We start from the raw sequence: 18,601 nt of genomic DNA on the forward strand, positions 1-18,601 counted from the left end.
TAAATAAAATAGGCGACTGTTCAAGAGTTTATCAAAGACACTGCTATCAGTCACACACAAATAATTTACACACTGTTCAAAAGAAATAATACACAATTTTGTTTGAATTGGATAAGGAACACAGTTTGAATTTGAATTCGGAGTGAAATACTGGTGTCGTAGCACACGATTATGGTAATCACTTGCATTAACATTCATGTGAAAGTTCGAACACTTTCATAAACACCCTTGTTTATTAATGAAATTATGCTGACTGAGATTTAACAAAAATGTCACAGTTAATAGTATAACGTAGTAGTGTCACACTGAAAGTAATGCTATGTGTTCAGAGATTAAGTTCTGCTGACTGAGATTTAAAAGAAATATCATAATTCCTAGTATATCGCAGTAGTGTCACATTTAAATTAATAAAATTGGTTCAGAGACTTAAGTTTCACACAGGTAACGTGGTAATAAACTCAGTTCCACAAGAACGAAAGTAAGTTATATCGAGAAGTTTCTACATGCGCACAGAATATAAGTTCGACTTGACTGTTGTCACCTAAGTTCTACACGACTTGTCATAATCAGAGTTCCAGTACGCGCACAGATTATAAGTTCAACTTGATTGATAGACTCAGCGTCCATTGTAAAGACTTTGTTATACATTAGAGTTCACACGTGCACAATTTATAAGTTCAACACGCCTGCCAGAGTTCAAGTCCCACATGAAGACTTTGAACCATTCGAAGATAGGCTCTGTCAGCACTTCGACGAACACTACAGCGTGGAGTCAGGCTGGACACCCAACTATGACTGTCCGATCAGGTCAAGTCAGCTCAGCTTATAATCAGTTTGGGGCTCCTACTTCATCAGATAACGTGATCTCTTTAAAGTTGATTATCTCGCGAATCCTAGATGGATTTTCTTGAGATTCAAAATTTGAGACGTTTATGTTATCCTCTTCAAAATGACGTATCGCTCAAGTCGCTGCGATTAATATTATAGGCGTTTTAAAATGTTTCTACATCGAATGTTCGCGAAAGCGTGACGTTCATATCCAGAACATACCAAGCCATGGAAGTTACACGTGGCGTCAGGCGGGAAGTCTATATTGTCCCTGCAGCTACGTCGCACACTCACAGCTGTCGCTGGCTCGCCTGCTCGCTCCTCCGAACGTAAACAAACAAAGTTCGCTCTGAATGTCTTGCGTGATGATGGAATACAATTAATCGTCAAAAAATACAGCATGTACGGGTCGTAACCGGTACAATACATACATACATACATACATACATACATACATACATACATACATACATACATACACTAAACAGGTTACGTAGTCTCGAGAAGTTGATTAACCGGTTCGAATTCCGTTTGTCGTAAAATGTTTCACCATCCGAATGTTGTCCGGTAGGATAGTGGTTGTGATATACAATTTTTAATCACTACATTGCGTGTCGAAAGCCTGGATTCAGTTCCACACCTCCCCGCAGTGTTTATCTGGAGTGAGGCCATATGGCGCTGTTGATGGTGATTCGTCCATCGCATGTAGACGTAAAGCCTCTTCAGCAGACCCCTGGGTGCTATTCGACAGGAGTAGGCCATGTGTCGGAACCGGGCTTCACCCTCCCCCTTCCTACTATCATATATCACGTCATTAATTTCATCTCAGTAACTCCTCTGATGACATTGACGTCAGGAAGGGCATCCGATCGTAAAAACTCGTACGAAGATGTATGTCACTTCATACCCGACCCCGTAGAGAAACGGGACAAGGGTTGGACATACTACTGCGAAATCGTCCTCTCGTGCTCTTTTAGCTCACCTCAGTTTTGATCTAACAACAGCATTACGATCTCGACTGCATTACCCGCCAATTGACTGGGTTACTCCTCCATGCTTCCTTTGGGGGACGTCATCGCTAGCATTGAGTAATAATATTGCTACTGCACTATGCATCTCATTAGTATGCATTGAGGGCGGGGACCGCGGGTGGGTCGTATCCTGTCACTGCCGCCTCTTTTGTAAATACTTCAGGGGGAGTGTGTCCATTAAACTTCAGGCGTTACAGTACAGCTAAGGCAGATAGAAAAATGTTGTCGAGTTTGAGATAGCTTTGCGAAATATTTTGATTTAGACCCTTCCGAGGTTTTCAATAGATTTGTTTAAAATACGTAATAAAATAAATACTTGTGGATTTTGTATTCTGTAAATAAATGTACTGAACATCAATCAAATTATTATTTCATTTATAATAGGTATAATTTCTGAACAGCTAGAAACTATAAAATATGTTGTTATATCTCTGAAACATATGCTTTTGACTTTGTAACTTACGTTCGATTCATTACAATAAGAGTGCACAGCATAATGGACTTTTTCAACCTTTCTCAAGTATAATAATAATAATAATAATAATAATAATAATAATAATAATAATAATAATAATAATAATAATAGTCTGCAATCGCTTAAGTGCGGCCAGTATCCAGTATTCGGGAGATAGTAGGTTCGAACCCCACTGTCGGCAGCCCTGAAAATGGTTTTCCGTGGTTTCCCCATTTTGACACCAGGCAAATGCTGGGGCTGTACCTTAATTAAGGCCACGGCCGCTTCCTTTCCACTCCTAGCCCTTCCCTGTCCCATCGTCGCATAAGACCTATCTGTGTCGGTGCGACGTAAAGCAACTAGCAAAAAGAAATGGTTTTACGCCCCATTAAGTTCTTGTACGGTTTTCGGAGACGCCGAGTTCCCGGAATTTTTGTCGCGCGGGTGTTCTTTTACCTGCCGGTAAATCTACTAACACGAGGCTGGTGTATTGGAGCACCTTCAAATACCAACGGACGGAACCAGGATTAAACCCGCCAATTTGGGCACAACATCAAGTTGCCGAAGTAGACTGTTGCGGACTTGTTTGTAAAGGTACGATTGATTGATTGATTGATTGATTGATTGATTGATTGATTGATTGATTGATTGATTGATTGAGGATCACTCACAACAAAACCATGGTCGGGATGTATTCGGACCGTCGAGCGTTGAAGAATGAGGTTCACCGAACGAAATTGCCTCATTAGTCGCGCTGTGTTAACTTCTAGTCCATCCAGCTGTATGATTTTGGGTCGGGGGTTGTCCAATAAACCGAACATTTCTCGTGGGTTCGAACGTCACTGTCGGTTTTCCTGGGTTGTTCATTTTCACACGAGGCAATTGCTAGGGCTGTTCCTTAATTGAGGCCACGGTCGCTTCCTTCCCACTCCTATACCCTTCTTACCCCATCGTCGCCATAAGATCTACCCGTGTCAGGGCGACATAAAGCAAATTGAAAAAAAAAAGGTATTTAATTTATTTCGAAGAACTTGGGGAAATTTATCAAAAATTTCCCTTGATAATACTCTTCCTATAAATGGATATTTGCCCCAAAGTGTCCTCTTGAATTCCAGTTTTAGCTTCATATAATTATCTTCCGTACCTTTAAATGCTCCACTCACGCTTAGGGCTGGTTTACACGGGTAGAGTAGCGAGGCGAGTAGAGTGGATAGTAGAGCTACTAGCATCGTTTAAACGACCGGGATAGTAGCAAGTAGAGTAGAGTAGTTAGTAGGCAGTAGAGTAGAGTGGGTTTCCGCTGCGGTAAAGTAACTCTACCACTATCCTTCCCCCTCCACCGGAACCGAGCTCCGAGAGCTGGCGGAGAAGTCCGAGGACGCTCAATTTTTCAGCTGGCGCGTCATTCGACTGCTGTATTTGCATGTGTACAGACGGTGGTATTACGTTGAGCGTTTATTTGGCGGCAAAATGAAGTGGACGGAAGAAAAAACTTGCAAATTTGTGGAGCTCTACAGCGAAAAAGAATGTTTATGGAACATAAACAGCGTTACTTATAGAAAGAATATGAGACGGGCGGCGGAAGAGGACTTGATTGCGAAAATGGGTAAAGAGGGTTTTGGGTTAACGGAACTGAAACAGAAAATAAAAGATTTACGATGTACATACAATCAAGAACTCATGAAAATACGAAGATCCAAGAAGTCTGGAGGTGGTGCCGCAGACATCTACACTCGAAGATGCAACATAAAATATAAACAAGTGTCAGCTGGATTTTAACTTAATATGAAGATTTCTCAAGTTTCAGTGTTACACAGCGTGTTCATCATGTGTCTCGACATGTTTAAGTTAGGCAATACAATGGTGCAGGACTGTGTACATTAATCATATTAATAACATACATAGGGATCTTCTACATATCACTTGCCACTGCCGTTAATTTTCAGCAATAACAGTAATTTCCTCAACAAATTGAATAGTTTCCATATGTTATTTGGAATATCCAAAATAATTATTGTTTACAGTACAGTGTCAGATCTAGAAGCTTAAGCTCTACACCTGGGCCGTACAAGCAACGAAAAAAAAAAAGATCAATAATTGGGATATTTATGGCGAAGAAGCTACTGCAAATTAGGCCTACGCCAGCGTAATTTACAGTGTACTTATGGCCGGTTACGTCTCAAAACTCATGTGCGTAAATTAGTAGCAAAAGGTATCAAAACTCACGACTGCAAACTAATAGTTAAATTAATATTCCAATGAGTCTCAAAATTCACAACTCCGGATAGCAGGTGCCTGCGACTACGGCAGGAGGGGTGAGGTGCGCGGTGACTCACTCACCAGGCCTCTCCTGAGGCCACAATACCATTAACATTAAATTTATATCAAAAGGAAAAATACGTTATATTACCTTTAAGGCCACAGAAAAATGTTTTGATAATAATAATAATAATAATAATAATAATAATAATAATAATAATAATAATAATAATAATATTGCATCCGGGAGATAGTAGGTTCGAATCCCACTATCGGCAGCCCTGAAGATGGTTTTCCGTGGTTTCCCATTTTCACACCAGGCAAATGCTGGGGCTGTACCTTAATTAAGGCCACGGCCGCTTCCTTTCAACTCCTAGGCCTTTCCTATTCCATCGTCGCCATAAAACCTATCTGTGTCGGTGCGACGTAAAACCCCTAGCGAATAATAATAATACACCTCTGTGTCATTCACAGACCATTATTTTCCCCTGTGTGTTGGGGTGGCAGAGTAACATCCACAGTATCCTCTGCCTATCATAAAAAGTGACTAAAAGGGGCCCCAGGGGTACTTACATTTTTTAGAAAAGGCCTTTGTTTTTCTTTGCCCGAAACCTTCATTTTCTCGAAGTATGGGCCACCTTCCATTTTTTCCCTCTGATTAGTATTAATAGAGGATGGCTGCCCAGTTGCACTCCCTCTTAAAACAGTAATCACCACCACCACCTTTTCCTTCATTGTTTTCAACACTTATTGATTTTTAATGAACCTTTCCACATTTTCTTGGCTGGGGAAAGAACCACCATCATAAAATATCATCAACATCAGCGCTGTGGAGTCTTTTTTAAGTCATATAGCAACAGAACGTCAAAGATAGCGATTGGCTACTCCGCTATATTTTAGATAAAATTCTGACACATTTTAATTTATGATTTTATAAATTTGGTGACCCAAGTAGTCAATACTACGAGTATATAACATTGTGTTTCATGTAATCGCGTGGGGGCGTGATGTAATATATTAATCTATGCTAAGTAAGGCATCTGGGAGTACATGACTCAGTCATACGTGTGGAGCATGAGTTCATATTATTTTCGGAAAGCGTATCAGAGACCGTTCATCATACTCGCCTACTTTCTGAAGGGAATGGAGATAAGTAATTTAATTTCCCTGCGATGAGATTCATGACCAAATTAATCTCTAATGAAACTAAATGAGTGAATTAACAGTCGTAATATTTAATATCGGTAAAATAAAGTTTCTTATATAAGTAAATGCCGTCTTCTGGCCTCATAATAGAACTAAGCCCCGGTAATTACTACCAACTGAAAATTAATTCTAACTAGCAGCAGGCAATATACCTACTTTAATTTTATGTCGTCCAGCTGCATGGATACATGGTTAGCATGCTGGCCTGTGGTCCAATGGGTCCAGGGAGTCCCAGGTTCGACTCCTGGCCGGGATTTTCACTTTCATTTGTTAATTCCTATGGCTCGGGAACTGAGTGTTTGTGCCGTCTTCAGCATTGGACTTCATGGATTGCAAAAAAAAAGGCGTATTTCTATTTGTCATCTATTCACATAATTCAATCGATTATCCATCCGACACACTTACACCGAAAAATTTATTCATGACGCAACCGATTATTCTACGCGATATAACTGAATGATATTTGAAATTCATTTGATTATTTATTCCATTATTTAAATAACCGGATGGAAGCTATTTGATTTTAAAAAAATATCCGATTATATCATCACTAGTAGGGTGGGCATATATCCATTCAAAGAACTGGTCCTGCTCGTGAGGTTTGAGACTGGCCCAAAAAGAGAAACCTATTCTTGCTAACCCTCTTGTTAGAATTCGTGAATTTTGATACTGGTGAGTTTTGAGACTCGTGGGTTCTGAGACGACACACTGATGGCCAATGGATATTCTTTCTATAACTTTTGAAATGAATTCTGTAAAATTTTATTCGGATAAGATTTAGGTTGGCTGAAATACAAAAAAATGGAAATAGATACATCACTACAGTCTAACTGGGGAAAGGAGTACCTCACCCCTTCACCGTGGAACAAAAACCTTCGCCAGAATTATGATCTATAATTAGACTGGAGCTCGTTCATATAGTTTTATCTTAAAAATCACCACTACAGTATTCACAGACGAAGACTAGTAAAATCCTGAGGGGATGATTACACTGTCGTTACTTTCTGTACAATAATGAATAAAGTCATAAAAATTCAATCGTTTGTGTTCCTGGGTTAAAATGCATGCTTGTACTGCCAGGGAACTGCTCCTTCATTAACAAAATGATTCCTGAGACGATCCCTCATGTTCTTGGCCAACTGTGTCGAGTTTGTCCCCCCATATTTCTCCAAATTACCAAGTTCTCTCAGATTTAATGCCGATGCCCCGAGTGTATCTCTCCTGCTAAGCCAGCCTCTTACCCATTCCCTTTTTTCCTCATTTACTTCTTCTTCTAACGCTTCACCAACCTCTTGCAGTGATATGTTTGTAAATGCCTTTAAACACTTCCTTACGATGTGCTTACGTCTTGTCATGGTGCTACTACCGTACTCTACTCTACTGTATGACTCTACTCCCGTATGAACGATGCGAGTGTCAACTCTACCAGACAGCGGTAGAGTAGAGTAACGTGGCTACTCTACTAACTACTCTACTCGCCTCGCTACTCTACCCGTGTAAACCAGCCCTTATTCGTGTCTAATGCCATTCCACGACTTCTTACTCCCAAGTCTTCCCAGCTCAAAGTTTGTCGGAAATCACCTAGAACAAATCGTGCTGCTTTCCTTTGGATATTTTCCAGTTCACGTATCAATTAATCCTGGAGTGCGTCCAACCCTGGGACCATACTCTAATTGGGGTCTTACCAGAGGCTTATACGCTGTCTCCTTTACATGGCATTTAAAGGTGCTCAAATACGTCAGCCTCGTATTGGTAGATTTACTGGCATGTAAAAGAACTCCTCCGGAACAAAATCACGGCATCTTGGCGTCTCAGAAAACCGTAAAATTAGTTAGTGGGACGTAAAATAAAAAATATGAATATAGCCTTATTTTCTCCTTTACATCCTTACTACGACCCTTATATACCCTCATAACAATATGAAGAGATATGTAATCTTTATTTACGATACCCTTAATGTGGTTACCCCAGTGAAGGATGTTTCCTTACATGAACACCTAAGTACTTACGGTGATCCCCATGAGGTACTATCACCCCAAAAGCACAGTAGTTCAAACTGAAAGGACTTTCCCTCTTGGTAAAACTTACAACCTGGCTGTTCGTCTCATTTACGATCATACTGTATAAATATAGTATAAGAAAACATAAAGGTCCAATAATAGTGCCTTGTGGGAGACGCCTGTTGATCATTACAGAATCAGATACTGCTTCACGTACTCTAATTATCTGAGTTCTATTTCCCCCCCCCCCCTAGAAATTTAGCATTCACTTAACCACTCTTTTGTCTAGGCGAATAGCCCTCATTTTCATCACTAGTCTCCCATGATCTACCCTATCAAAATCCTTAGATAGAAAGACTCTAACTGTCTTCTATCAAACAAATTAGTAATTTCGCAAACGTGTCTAATGTAATCAGAAAAATTGCTTTCCCAGAGCTTACATTCAACACATGTCAAGTTGATTGGCCTGTAACTATCCGATTTATGCTTATCACCCTTTCCTTTGTACTCTGGGCCATATCTGTAGTGACTCTTCATTCATTTGGTATAGCTCTTTCATGCAAATAGTAATACATATTTCTGATATGACGCTGTATTCCAACTCATTGCGTTTAGTATATCTCCAGAAATCTTATCAATCCCAACTGTTTTCTAGCTTTCAATCCTATTTTTAATAACTTTATTATCATAGGTAAATGTCAGTACTTCGTCAGTACTCAACCTGGACATTATCCTATATCTATCTATCTTGACATACTGCTGACTGAGTACTTCTGCCTTCTGTAAATCCTCACATACGAGTATGTACAGTATACACCCTCATTGTCCATTCATGATCCCTGGATATACTTCTTGGGACCGGTTTCTGCCTTAAAGTACCTATACATATCCTTCCATATTTCCCTACATTTCTTTCAGGTCGGTGCTGTCTGTTGTCTGTATCAACGAAACAGTGCTCTCTACTGCAAACTAGTGTCTATGCAGGAATAGTTCGAGGACAGTAAAGTTTCGGAAATAGGCTACGGCTGGACTTGCTAGTCTGAATCCCGTAGAACAGCTTTGAATGACCCGGAACACAGGTCTTCGCTTCAGACCTCAATAACCTACATCATAAACTGCTTTAGCTACAGCTCTTGAGGAAGACAGGACTACTATTTCTCTGGATTCACGGAGACATCTGGAAGAAAGCTTCCTGAACAGAGTTAAGAGTTGTCACAAAGTAATGGTTTGAGGATTGTATCCCGAGGAGAGTATGATTACAGGTTGAAGTAGTTGTCCGGATACTTTTAATTAGATAAAATGTGTTTTCTTATTGTATATTGCCCGTTTCGCATTAAATGAATAATAATTTCGTGTGGCTATTTCTAGCCGAGTGCAGCCCTTGTAAGGCAGACCCTCCGATGAGGGTGGGCGGCATCTGCCATTTGTAGGTAACTGCGTGTTATTGCGGTGGAGGATAGTGTTATGCGTGGTGTGTGAGTTGCAGGGATGTTGGGGACAGCACAAACACCCAGCGCCCGGGCCATTGGAAATAACCAATGGAGGTTAAAATCCCCGACCCGGTCGGGAATCGAATCCGGGACCCTCTGAACCGAAGGCCAGTACGCTGACCATTCAGCCAACGAGTCGGATATTAAATGAATGAAATATATATTTAATACATCATGTATAATTTTTATTGTGAATTCCCCGTGCTATCTGTATGTCCGTACGAAGTCTCTCATCTGTGCATATTGGCGAGATTGAATGAAGTTAGAATTGTAGCTCTCTGTTGCCTCTTAACAATTAAAAGTGTATTATTTGCTTCCCTCGCTTATGAAGTGGTAATCTAATTGATTTAATCGTGAATCGGGACGGAGACAGGCAGTTATTCACAGGAAACATTGCTCTCTGTTTGTGAATACCTCTTGTTTCCTAGAGTCTAATTGATTGTGAACACTGCTTATCTAATATTCCATTGAACGTGAGAAGAATGCTTCCGACGTCAGCTGTAATGTCAGTTTTCTGTTGTATCATTTTGCACCGGTCAGTGGATTTTTACTTCAAAGTGGCCGGTTGGCTTTACCTTGGCTGTCTAATTTCCACCCTTCCGTGATAGGTATAAATCTGTACAAAGCTCTCGCTTACCTCTGGGGCGTCCGTGACCTGTAGAGCCAGTAACGTGAATAATTTCATTGGTGAACGAATGTACTCCATGTAATACACCAAAGCAGCTCACTCGCGTTATCAGTAACGTTAAACGAGAGCAATGATTCGCCATTTTAGGCATTTTGGAAACTGTCGAAGTGAAAACATATTTTATGTTGCTGTAATGATTAGTATTACTTTGCGGAAATAAACTTCTTCTTCAGTATGATTAGTCCCACTTACTCTATGCGGGGTCGCTGATATGGATATTCGTCGACCACGTTGCTCTGTCCTGAACCATTTCCTTTACGAGCCCCTGCTCTTTCATGCTTTCTTGAATTCCGATCGTCCGTCGGTCCGTCCGTCCGTCGCATTTCTTCCACGTCCAGTTTTCTGCCCATCTTCTTGTTAAATGCCACGTTTCTGCCCTATATATCATTACTGGCCTCACTATAGCCTTTAGTGCCTTCCATTTTGATTTTTCTGGTGTTTTCTTGTCGGACAGTACATTCGATGTCTTTCTCCAGTTGAACCATCCCGACCGTATCGTGCTGTTTTTCTTTGTACAAAGATATCTGAACGAATTTGCTATTGGGATCTCTACTCCAGCTAAATTAAAACCTGTGTCACCTCCCCTTTGTCTCAGGAACTGTGTCTTACGTCTGCTTATCTTAATTCCTCGGCTTTCTAGTGTTTCTCTCCATTCCTCTAACCATTTCTCTGTAAGTTCCTCCATCTCTGCACACAAGACCATATATCGTCAACGAACATCGTGGACCACGAAGCCTCGTTACTGACTACCTCTGTCAACACGTCCATGACAAGTACAAATATTAATGGACTGAGGACGGAACCTTGGTGTACTCCTGCGTCCACAGGAAATGATTCTGTAGACTTCGCGGAAATAATTTTTTGCATTTACTCAGTTATCGAATCATGTAATTTAACGTGTTAAATTCCATCAAATCAGAATTCATTGTTTATTTTGTGAAGTAAAATTTGTTACTGAATTGATGTTTGCTGAACGTTTTACTGTAATCAGACGTTTAGTATTTAGTATTTCATATTTTAGGCTTATATCGGCTTTCAGTTTTTTATCGCATAAATGGTTCTTTTCATCATCTCATGCACTTCTGTGATATACCAAACTCCGCTGCATGTCGCTATTCTAGCAAGAAAGTGCGCGATGCCGAGAATGACAGCCGGCAGCTGCGTTTTAGGAGCGTATACCGGTCCTGGCCAGTTCACAACCACCGTGTTGGTCACCGACATGCACAGTTATCTAAGAGGTTAACTAGCAGACTATGGAATCAATCAATCAATCAGTCAATCAATCAGTCCTGATCTGCATTTAGGGCACTCGCCTAGGAGACAGATTCGCTGTCTGTTGTTTTCCTAGCCTTTTCTTAAAGGATTTCAAAGAAATTGGAAATTTATTGAACATCTCCCTTGGTAAGTTATTCCAATCCCTAACTCCGCTTCCTATAAATGAATATATGCCCCAATTTGTCCTCTTGAATTCCAACTTTATCTTCATATTGTGATCTTGCCTACTTTTAAAGACACCACACAAACGTATTCGTCTACTAATGTCATTCCACGTCAACTCTCCGCTGACAGCTCGGAACATACCACTTAGTTGAGCAGCTCCCAATTCTTCCCAGCCCAAACTTTGCAACATTTTTGTAACGCTACTCTTTTGTCGGGAAAAAAAATAATGGAAATGGCGTATGGCTTTTAGTGCCGGGAGATTCCAGGAAGGGTTCGGCTCGCCAGGTGCAGGTCTTTTGATTTAACTCCCGTAAGCGACCTGCGCGTCGTGATGAGGATGGAATTATGATGAAGACAACACATACACCCAGCCCCCGCACCAGGAAAATTAACCAATGTTGGTTAAAATTCCCGACCCTGTCGGGAATCGAAACCGGGACCCTTGTGACCAAAGGCCAGCACGCTAACCATTTAGCCATGGAACCGGGACCCCTGTGACCAAAGGCCAGCACGCTAACCATTTAGCCATGGATCGGGACTTTTGTCGGAAAGCACCTAGAACACATCGAGCTGCTTTTCTGTGGATTTTTTCCAGTTCTTGAATCAGGTAATCCTGGTGAGGTTCCCATCACTGGAACCATACTCTAGTTGGGTTCTTACCAGAGATTTATATGCCCTCTCCTTTACATCCTTACTACAACCCCTAAACGCCCTCATAACCATGTGCAGAGATCTGTTCCCTTTATTTACAATCCCATTTATGTGATTACCCCAATGAAGATCTTTCCTTATATTAACACCTAGATACTTACAATGATCCCCAAAACGAACTTTCACCACACCAACGCAGTAATTAAAACTGAGAGGACTTTTCCTATTTGTGAAACTCACAACCTGACTTTTAACCCCGTTTATCAACATACCATTGCCTGCTGTCCATCTCACAACATTATCGAGGTCACGTTGCAGTTGCTCACAATTTTGTAACTTATTTGTTACTCTATACAGAATAACATCATCCGCAAAAAGCCTTACCTATGATTCCTCTTGTTTACTCATATCATTTATAAATATGAAAACATAAAGGTCCAGTGATACTGCCTGGAGGAATTCCCTTCTTAATTATTACAGGGTCAGATAAAGCTTCGCCTACGCTAAGTATCTTAGATCTGTTTTCTAGAGAGAATTAGACTTTTGAATCCGTCGACTTTGTTATACATCGATGTTACACGTTGGAAGATGTGAAGTGGCAACTTGTGAGTTGTACGGAGTTTTGTCAGGGTCTTTGAAGCATTCTGTTCTAACAATTGGCTTTACTTGGCGGAACGGGATCCCTCTCTGTTACATTGGTGTACACTCCTCACAGGGAGGAGTTGGACGTACTTGTTGGTGTTCACTGGACGATGTAATCATCACTCAGTGATTGAGGCACAAGTTGAAGTCGCTCCCGTCGTGAAACAACTTCTCTCACAAGCATAATCAGACACTGTACGACGCAACCTTAGCTAAAATGTCAGTGTAGACTTTGCTTTTGACATAATAATAAACGATTTTGTGTGGCTATTGCTAGTCTGGTGCAGCCTTTGTTAGGCTGACCCTCCGAAGAGTGTGGGCGCTGGCATTTGCCGTGTATGGCAAACCGCGTGCTTGTGGCGAGGGATAGCGTGTTTTCTCTCTAAGTGTTGCAGACTTCGAACGTATTACAACGATACTCCTCAGTCAGTTCCCCATGCAACAGTAATTGGCATTCATTATTAGGCCTATTTAAATACTGTAATATTTGTTACCATATATTCACATTTTCGTTCATTTATTCAGTAATAATAATAATAATAATAATAATAATAATAATAATAATAATAATAATAATAATAATAATAATAATAATAATAGTAGTAGTACGGGAGTGTTACTGCTTGTATAATCAGGTGAGAACAGTGGCCATAGGACACTTGTAACGAGGAGATGCAGGCTAAGTTAGTAATGAACCCAATGGAAGAAACTATGCGTGTGAACCGGCTTCGGTGGAGGGTACATGTGAAACGGATAGGAGATGGTAAGAGAAACAGAGACCAAGGCGATTGTTGAACCCAGTACTTAATGATTTAAAGGTTAGAGAACTAAACGAGAACGATGGAGCTGGTTGCAAATAGAGGATTGTGGAGGCGCTTATTTAATTCACAGAGGCTTGCAAACTGAACGCTACAGGGCATAACAGTCTGTTATTATGTATGTTTTTTGCTTTACGTCGCACCGACACAGATAGGTCTTATGGCGACCATGGGATAGGAAAGGCCTAGGAAGTGGAATGAAGCGGTCGTGGCCTTAATTAAGGTACAGCTCCGGCATTTGCCTGGTGTGAAAATGGGAAACCACGGAAAACCATCTTCAGGGCTGCCGACAGTGCGGCTCGAACCCACTACCTCCCGATTACTGGATACTGGCCGCACTTAAGCAAATGCAGCTGTCGAGGTCGGTTGTATGTTTTATATCGGTTGAAGAGGATCTGCTCTGAAATAGAGGTTCAATAGCTTACCATTTAATTATGTAGCCAGATTTATTTCGTACTTAAGCACTCTTTGAAATGCCAGTTGTTGGCAACAGGTGCCTGTTTCTTGAGCGTGACTAAGAACGTCAATCACACCTTATTTGGTGTGTTCCAGGGTGGACCTTGGGAACACGCCTAAAGTGAAGCGCTTTTAGTAGCTGTGTTGCCTGGGCAATTTTCAGTCATTGATCCTTGCGTGTCGCGCGCTAATACAGCTGGTGGGAGAGGTGTGATTACCGTACAGCCTGTTCAGACTGATGTGAGGCTACTGGTCAGATAACATTGTATGTCTCAGACATACCTAACGCGTGTTTCGTGCCGTCTTTGAGAGTCTTGTCAGACAGACTTCGACCACAAAGACGATGTTGTTGCTTCATGTTAATCTTCGGTCGGGCGCAACTGATCTATAATGACAGTTCTCACATTCTATTTCGCCTCTCCCTTTCTAGACGATGGCGTTACTAGTAGTTTTATGCTGTGTGAATGTGTCTCTCAGTTTACAGTTTCTGTGAATATTTTGTAATTATTTTGTTTTATTATTATTATTATTATTATTATTATTATTATTATTATTATTATTATTATTTCGTGATGGGCAATCAAAATACGCAAACGTTTAGGATTCATGCTTCTGTGAATAACATGCCATTCTTTTCAATAAACTGGTTATTATTTTTCCGTTTATGGCCTCTCAAAACGTGCATTATTGTCATTGATTTTATTACATTGAATGAGTTTTTATTGTTATAGCTGTGCTAATCTCATTGTGTATGTATGCATGTATGCTTTTCACTCAGAGGATCTCGGTTTGATTCTCCGAGTTTTCTCAGTTTTGTGACGTCAGCTGAAAAATTGTGAGATGAGAGGCCATGTAATAGCACATGGAAGCCAAGCTATACTTCCTGATGGGCCCAAAACTCTTCAGGACCATGTAGGCTACTACCCATTTTAAGGGACGCTGGAACCCTAAAAATCGAAGGTTTTGACACAGGTTTTCATCCCACAAAGGTATTTGTAAGTTTCTGATGAAATTCATGTTTCATATTTTATTAATAAACTAGTTTGCTAAGATACAGTTTACTCTATTTTTCACATGTTCATTTTGAACTTCTGCATTTCCAGAATCAATTATTTGAGAATGCTTTGGTATTCACTAATTTGTAGAAACAGTTTTATAATTTATGCCATGCAAATATGGCTGCCGAGAATGAGGTTACCGGTTTTTAATTTCATTTGATATTTTAATATAGTATAGTACGTTCCTTTATCTCTCAAACTAAAGAATGGATAATACACATTTTCATCAAGGTTTTAAAATGTCTAAAATGGACCACTGATCAAAGATCGTAGCGACGATTTTTCTCACTTCCTAAATGTATGGCCTCAGCTGCCGTGTGCAGGTATTTGATCGGGCGCTTCTAAGCTACCTCGTTGAAGAGGGCAGCATTTTGAAAGTGCTAATTGAAATCTTCAACGGCTAGACCAAGAAGGAAGGATACTTACTGTCATGGAAATAAGTATTCTTACACTATGCGCTGCAAAAAAAAAAAAAAAAGTGCGTGTTTCTATTAGTAAACTATAAATTACATCCAGGCTGACAGGTACCATGTTGTAGGGTAATATAACTACGTCATAGGTTATACAGCTTTCCATATGCAACGGAAATGCTCTATGAAAATAAAAAGATGCAATTCGTACGACATACGATCAGGGACAAAGTGAAATGAAATGTCGTATGGCTTTTAGTGCCGGGATATCCCAGGACGGGTTCGGCTCGCCAGGTGCAGGTCTTTCTATTTGACAGCCGTAGGCGACCTGCGCGTCGTGATGAGGATGAAATGATGATGAAGACAACACATACACCCAGCCTCCGTGCCATTGGAATTAACCAATTAAGGTTAAATCCCCGACTCGGCCGGGAATCGAACCCGGGACCCTCTGAACCGAAGGCCAGTACGCTGACCGTTCAGCCAACGAGTCGGACTTATTCATATACCAGACTAGTTGTAGCCGAAACAGCAGCTTGATCCAACCCCTTAGTGCAAGGAACACTTGTGTAGTCATGTGGTGTACCGTAAAGTATCAGCTGGCAAGAGGTGCGTACTGTGGGACAGAAAAATGGGCTGCCACGAACCTACTACGCTGGCGTTGCTTGGGGAGAGGTGATATTCCCCCGTGGCGCGTCCCAGGTGGCGGATAGGGGCGTCCTAACCGGCTTGCCGGCGAACTTGAGGGAAATAAAATACCTCTCGCGGACCAAACACACAACCCCCTGTTGGTGGGGGACGCAGACGAAGAATACACCTACGGTATCCCCTGCCTGTCGTAAGAGGTGACTGAAAGGGGCGACCAAGGGATGATCAAATTAGAACCATGAGACTACTTGCAATTAGTACCATCACTCAGGAAACACCATTGTGTGCTTTTACTTGCGCGTAGTACCACTATGTTAGGTACAGAATAGGTTTGTGATCAGTAGCGACAGTGTGTGGCTCAGGATGCATTTTACAGTACCTGTGATTCGTACCCCTATATGAGCGATACCTTGGTTCTGCCTTGCCTATGCTTAGTACCCACTGTGTGAGGAACACCGCAGTATAGTGCGAGCCTGTGTGGATAGTCCACTTACGTGAGGAACGGCATAGGTTTGCGTTGCCTCTAAATAGCGCCGCAGTGTGCGTAACACCATAGGTCTGTGTTTTGAGAAGTACCATAATGTGTGGAATACCGCGAGTCTACGCTACTTTTGATTAGTACCGCAACATGACAAATAGCATGGTTCTATTTTCCTAGCGATAAGTAACATTATGAGGGGCCGATGACCTGGATTTTGGACCCGTTTCGAGTACAAGTATTGTGCTTTGGAAGCAGTCCCTTGGTCAGTAATACTATTCTGGTCAGTGGAGGATTATAGATGTTTAAATTGTCGTAACATTTCGTACCATTAGGGGCCGATGACCTAGATGTTAGACTCCTTTAAAAAACAAGCATCATCGTCATAAAAATGGGCTGCAAAGGGAAGGAAACGATCGTGGAGGAAAGAAACATTCTTGTCTTCCAATGTTTTCAATGCAGGTCATATTCTGAAATTGCAAGTATAATCGGAAGAAGCCGAGCGATTGTGCGATCCATCATTAAGCGATATAAGGACAGAAAAACAGTCAAGGGTGAAAGAAGAGTCGTCCACGGAAGCTTACGACAAGAGAGACTAGAATTCTTCAAAGAATGATAAAGAAATCCCTTAAATTGGTAGCGTGTGAATGATCTGGACATCTTAGTGACCATTTCGGAAAGGACATCACTGCAAGGCCAATTCGTACCATTATCAACCATTCGGACTACAGAGCCAGGGTACCTAGACGAAGACTCTACATTAGTAAAAAGAACTAGATATGGAGATAGGGATTCACAAAAGAGTATGTATCGAAGGCAACAGCTTGTTGGGATACGGTGTTATTTACGGATAAAAGTAAATTGAATCAATTTCACATCCAATCGAGCACCTGTGGAGTGAACTTGAAGCAAGAGTGAGGAAACAGGAAATTCTTAGTAAGAAAGCTTTGAAAGAATGTCTATTATTGAAGTGACAAAGTATTACGTCACATTACAATAAGATTGGTCCATTCCTTTCCAAAGAGGTTGATATAAGTTACACATAGGAAGGGTATGCATAGGAAGTATTAAACCAGTTGTGGCTTTGTTATAAGTTGAATTTTCAGTCATTGTATGAATACTTACTCGCAGTGTAAAGGAGCACTTAACAGTATGTTTTAGTGTTTGGTTATGTAAATGCTTGTTCTTTTCTACCTGCATAGCTGTAGTTGTGGATGGACGTTGTATATTGCAAATGCACTGAACGTATTTTGTTTCCATACCTAGGTAGTGGTAAAAATAAAGTTTACCACTGTGCAGTGTATGAATACTTATTTCCATGACTGTCCGTCTCCATGGCTAAATATTTAGCGTGATGGCCTTTGGTCACAGGGGTCCCGGGTTCGATTCCCGGCAGGGTCGGGAATTTGAACCATCATTGGTTAATTTCCCCGGCACGGGGGCTGGGTGTATGTGTTGTCTTCATCATCATTTCATCCTCATCACGACGCGCTGGTCGCCTACGGGCATCAAATCAAAAGACCTGCACCTGGCGAGCCGAAGCTGTCCTGGGATCTCCCAGCACTAAAAGCCATACGCCATTTTATTTTTTTCCATGACTGTATATCCAAGATTCCTTGCACGATCGATGCCACTTAACCTTTACTCGTCATTATATGCGGCACGACGACCTAGCTGCTCAGTTCATTACGTGCAGAAACTATGATTCATGCATAACATGAGAGCAATACTTACCATTTTGTTGCTGCTCTGACTCTTCAATCTTCTGTCTCGACTACTTGTGTGTTTAATTTGAAAATTGTGTGCAAGCGAAGGCAGCTGACATTTCGCGATCTCATTTATTTGACAAGTTCTGTCTCCCGCAGCATATTTTATCACATCGCTGGTGTCGAGATAACTGAGCGGAGGTAGGGTGGAGGGCGTTATAGCTAGCTGTCTATATGTGTGGTTTCTCACCAACGCGGCAGTAGCTCTGGATCCGCACAGTACATTTGCGATGTTTGAAATGAAAGCTCACATTGTTGTGGTTCGCTTTCCACGTAAA

At 41.2% G+C, this 18,601-nt stretch overlaps 1 pseudogene; it reads right to left on the reverse strand.

Annotated features, from left to right (window-relative positions):
• The window catches only part of LOC137497000 (uncharacterized), a 91,741-nt pseudogene extending 77,420 nt beyond the window's left edge, over nucleotides 1-14,321 (reverse strand).
• Nucleotides 14,322-18,601: the final 4,280 nt, after the last annotated feature.

This window comes from Anabrus simplex, chromosome 1, assembly GCF_040414725.1.
Source record: "Anabrus simplex isolate iqAnaSimp1 chromosome 1, ASM4041472v1, whole genome shotgun sequence".
Lineage (NCBI taxonomy): Eukaryota > Metazoa > Arthropoda > Insecta > Orthoptera > Tettigoniidae > Anabrus > Anabrus simplex.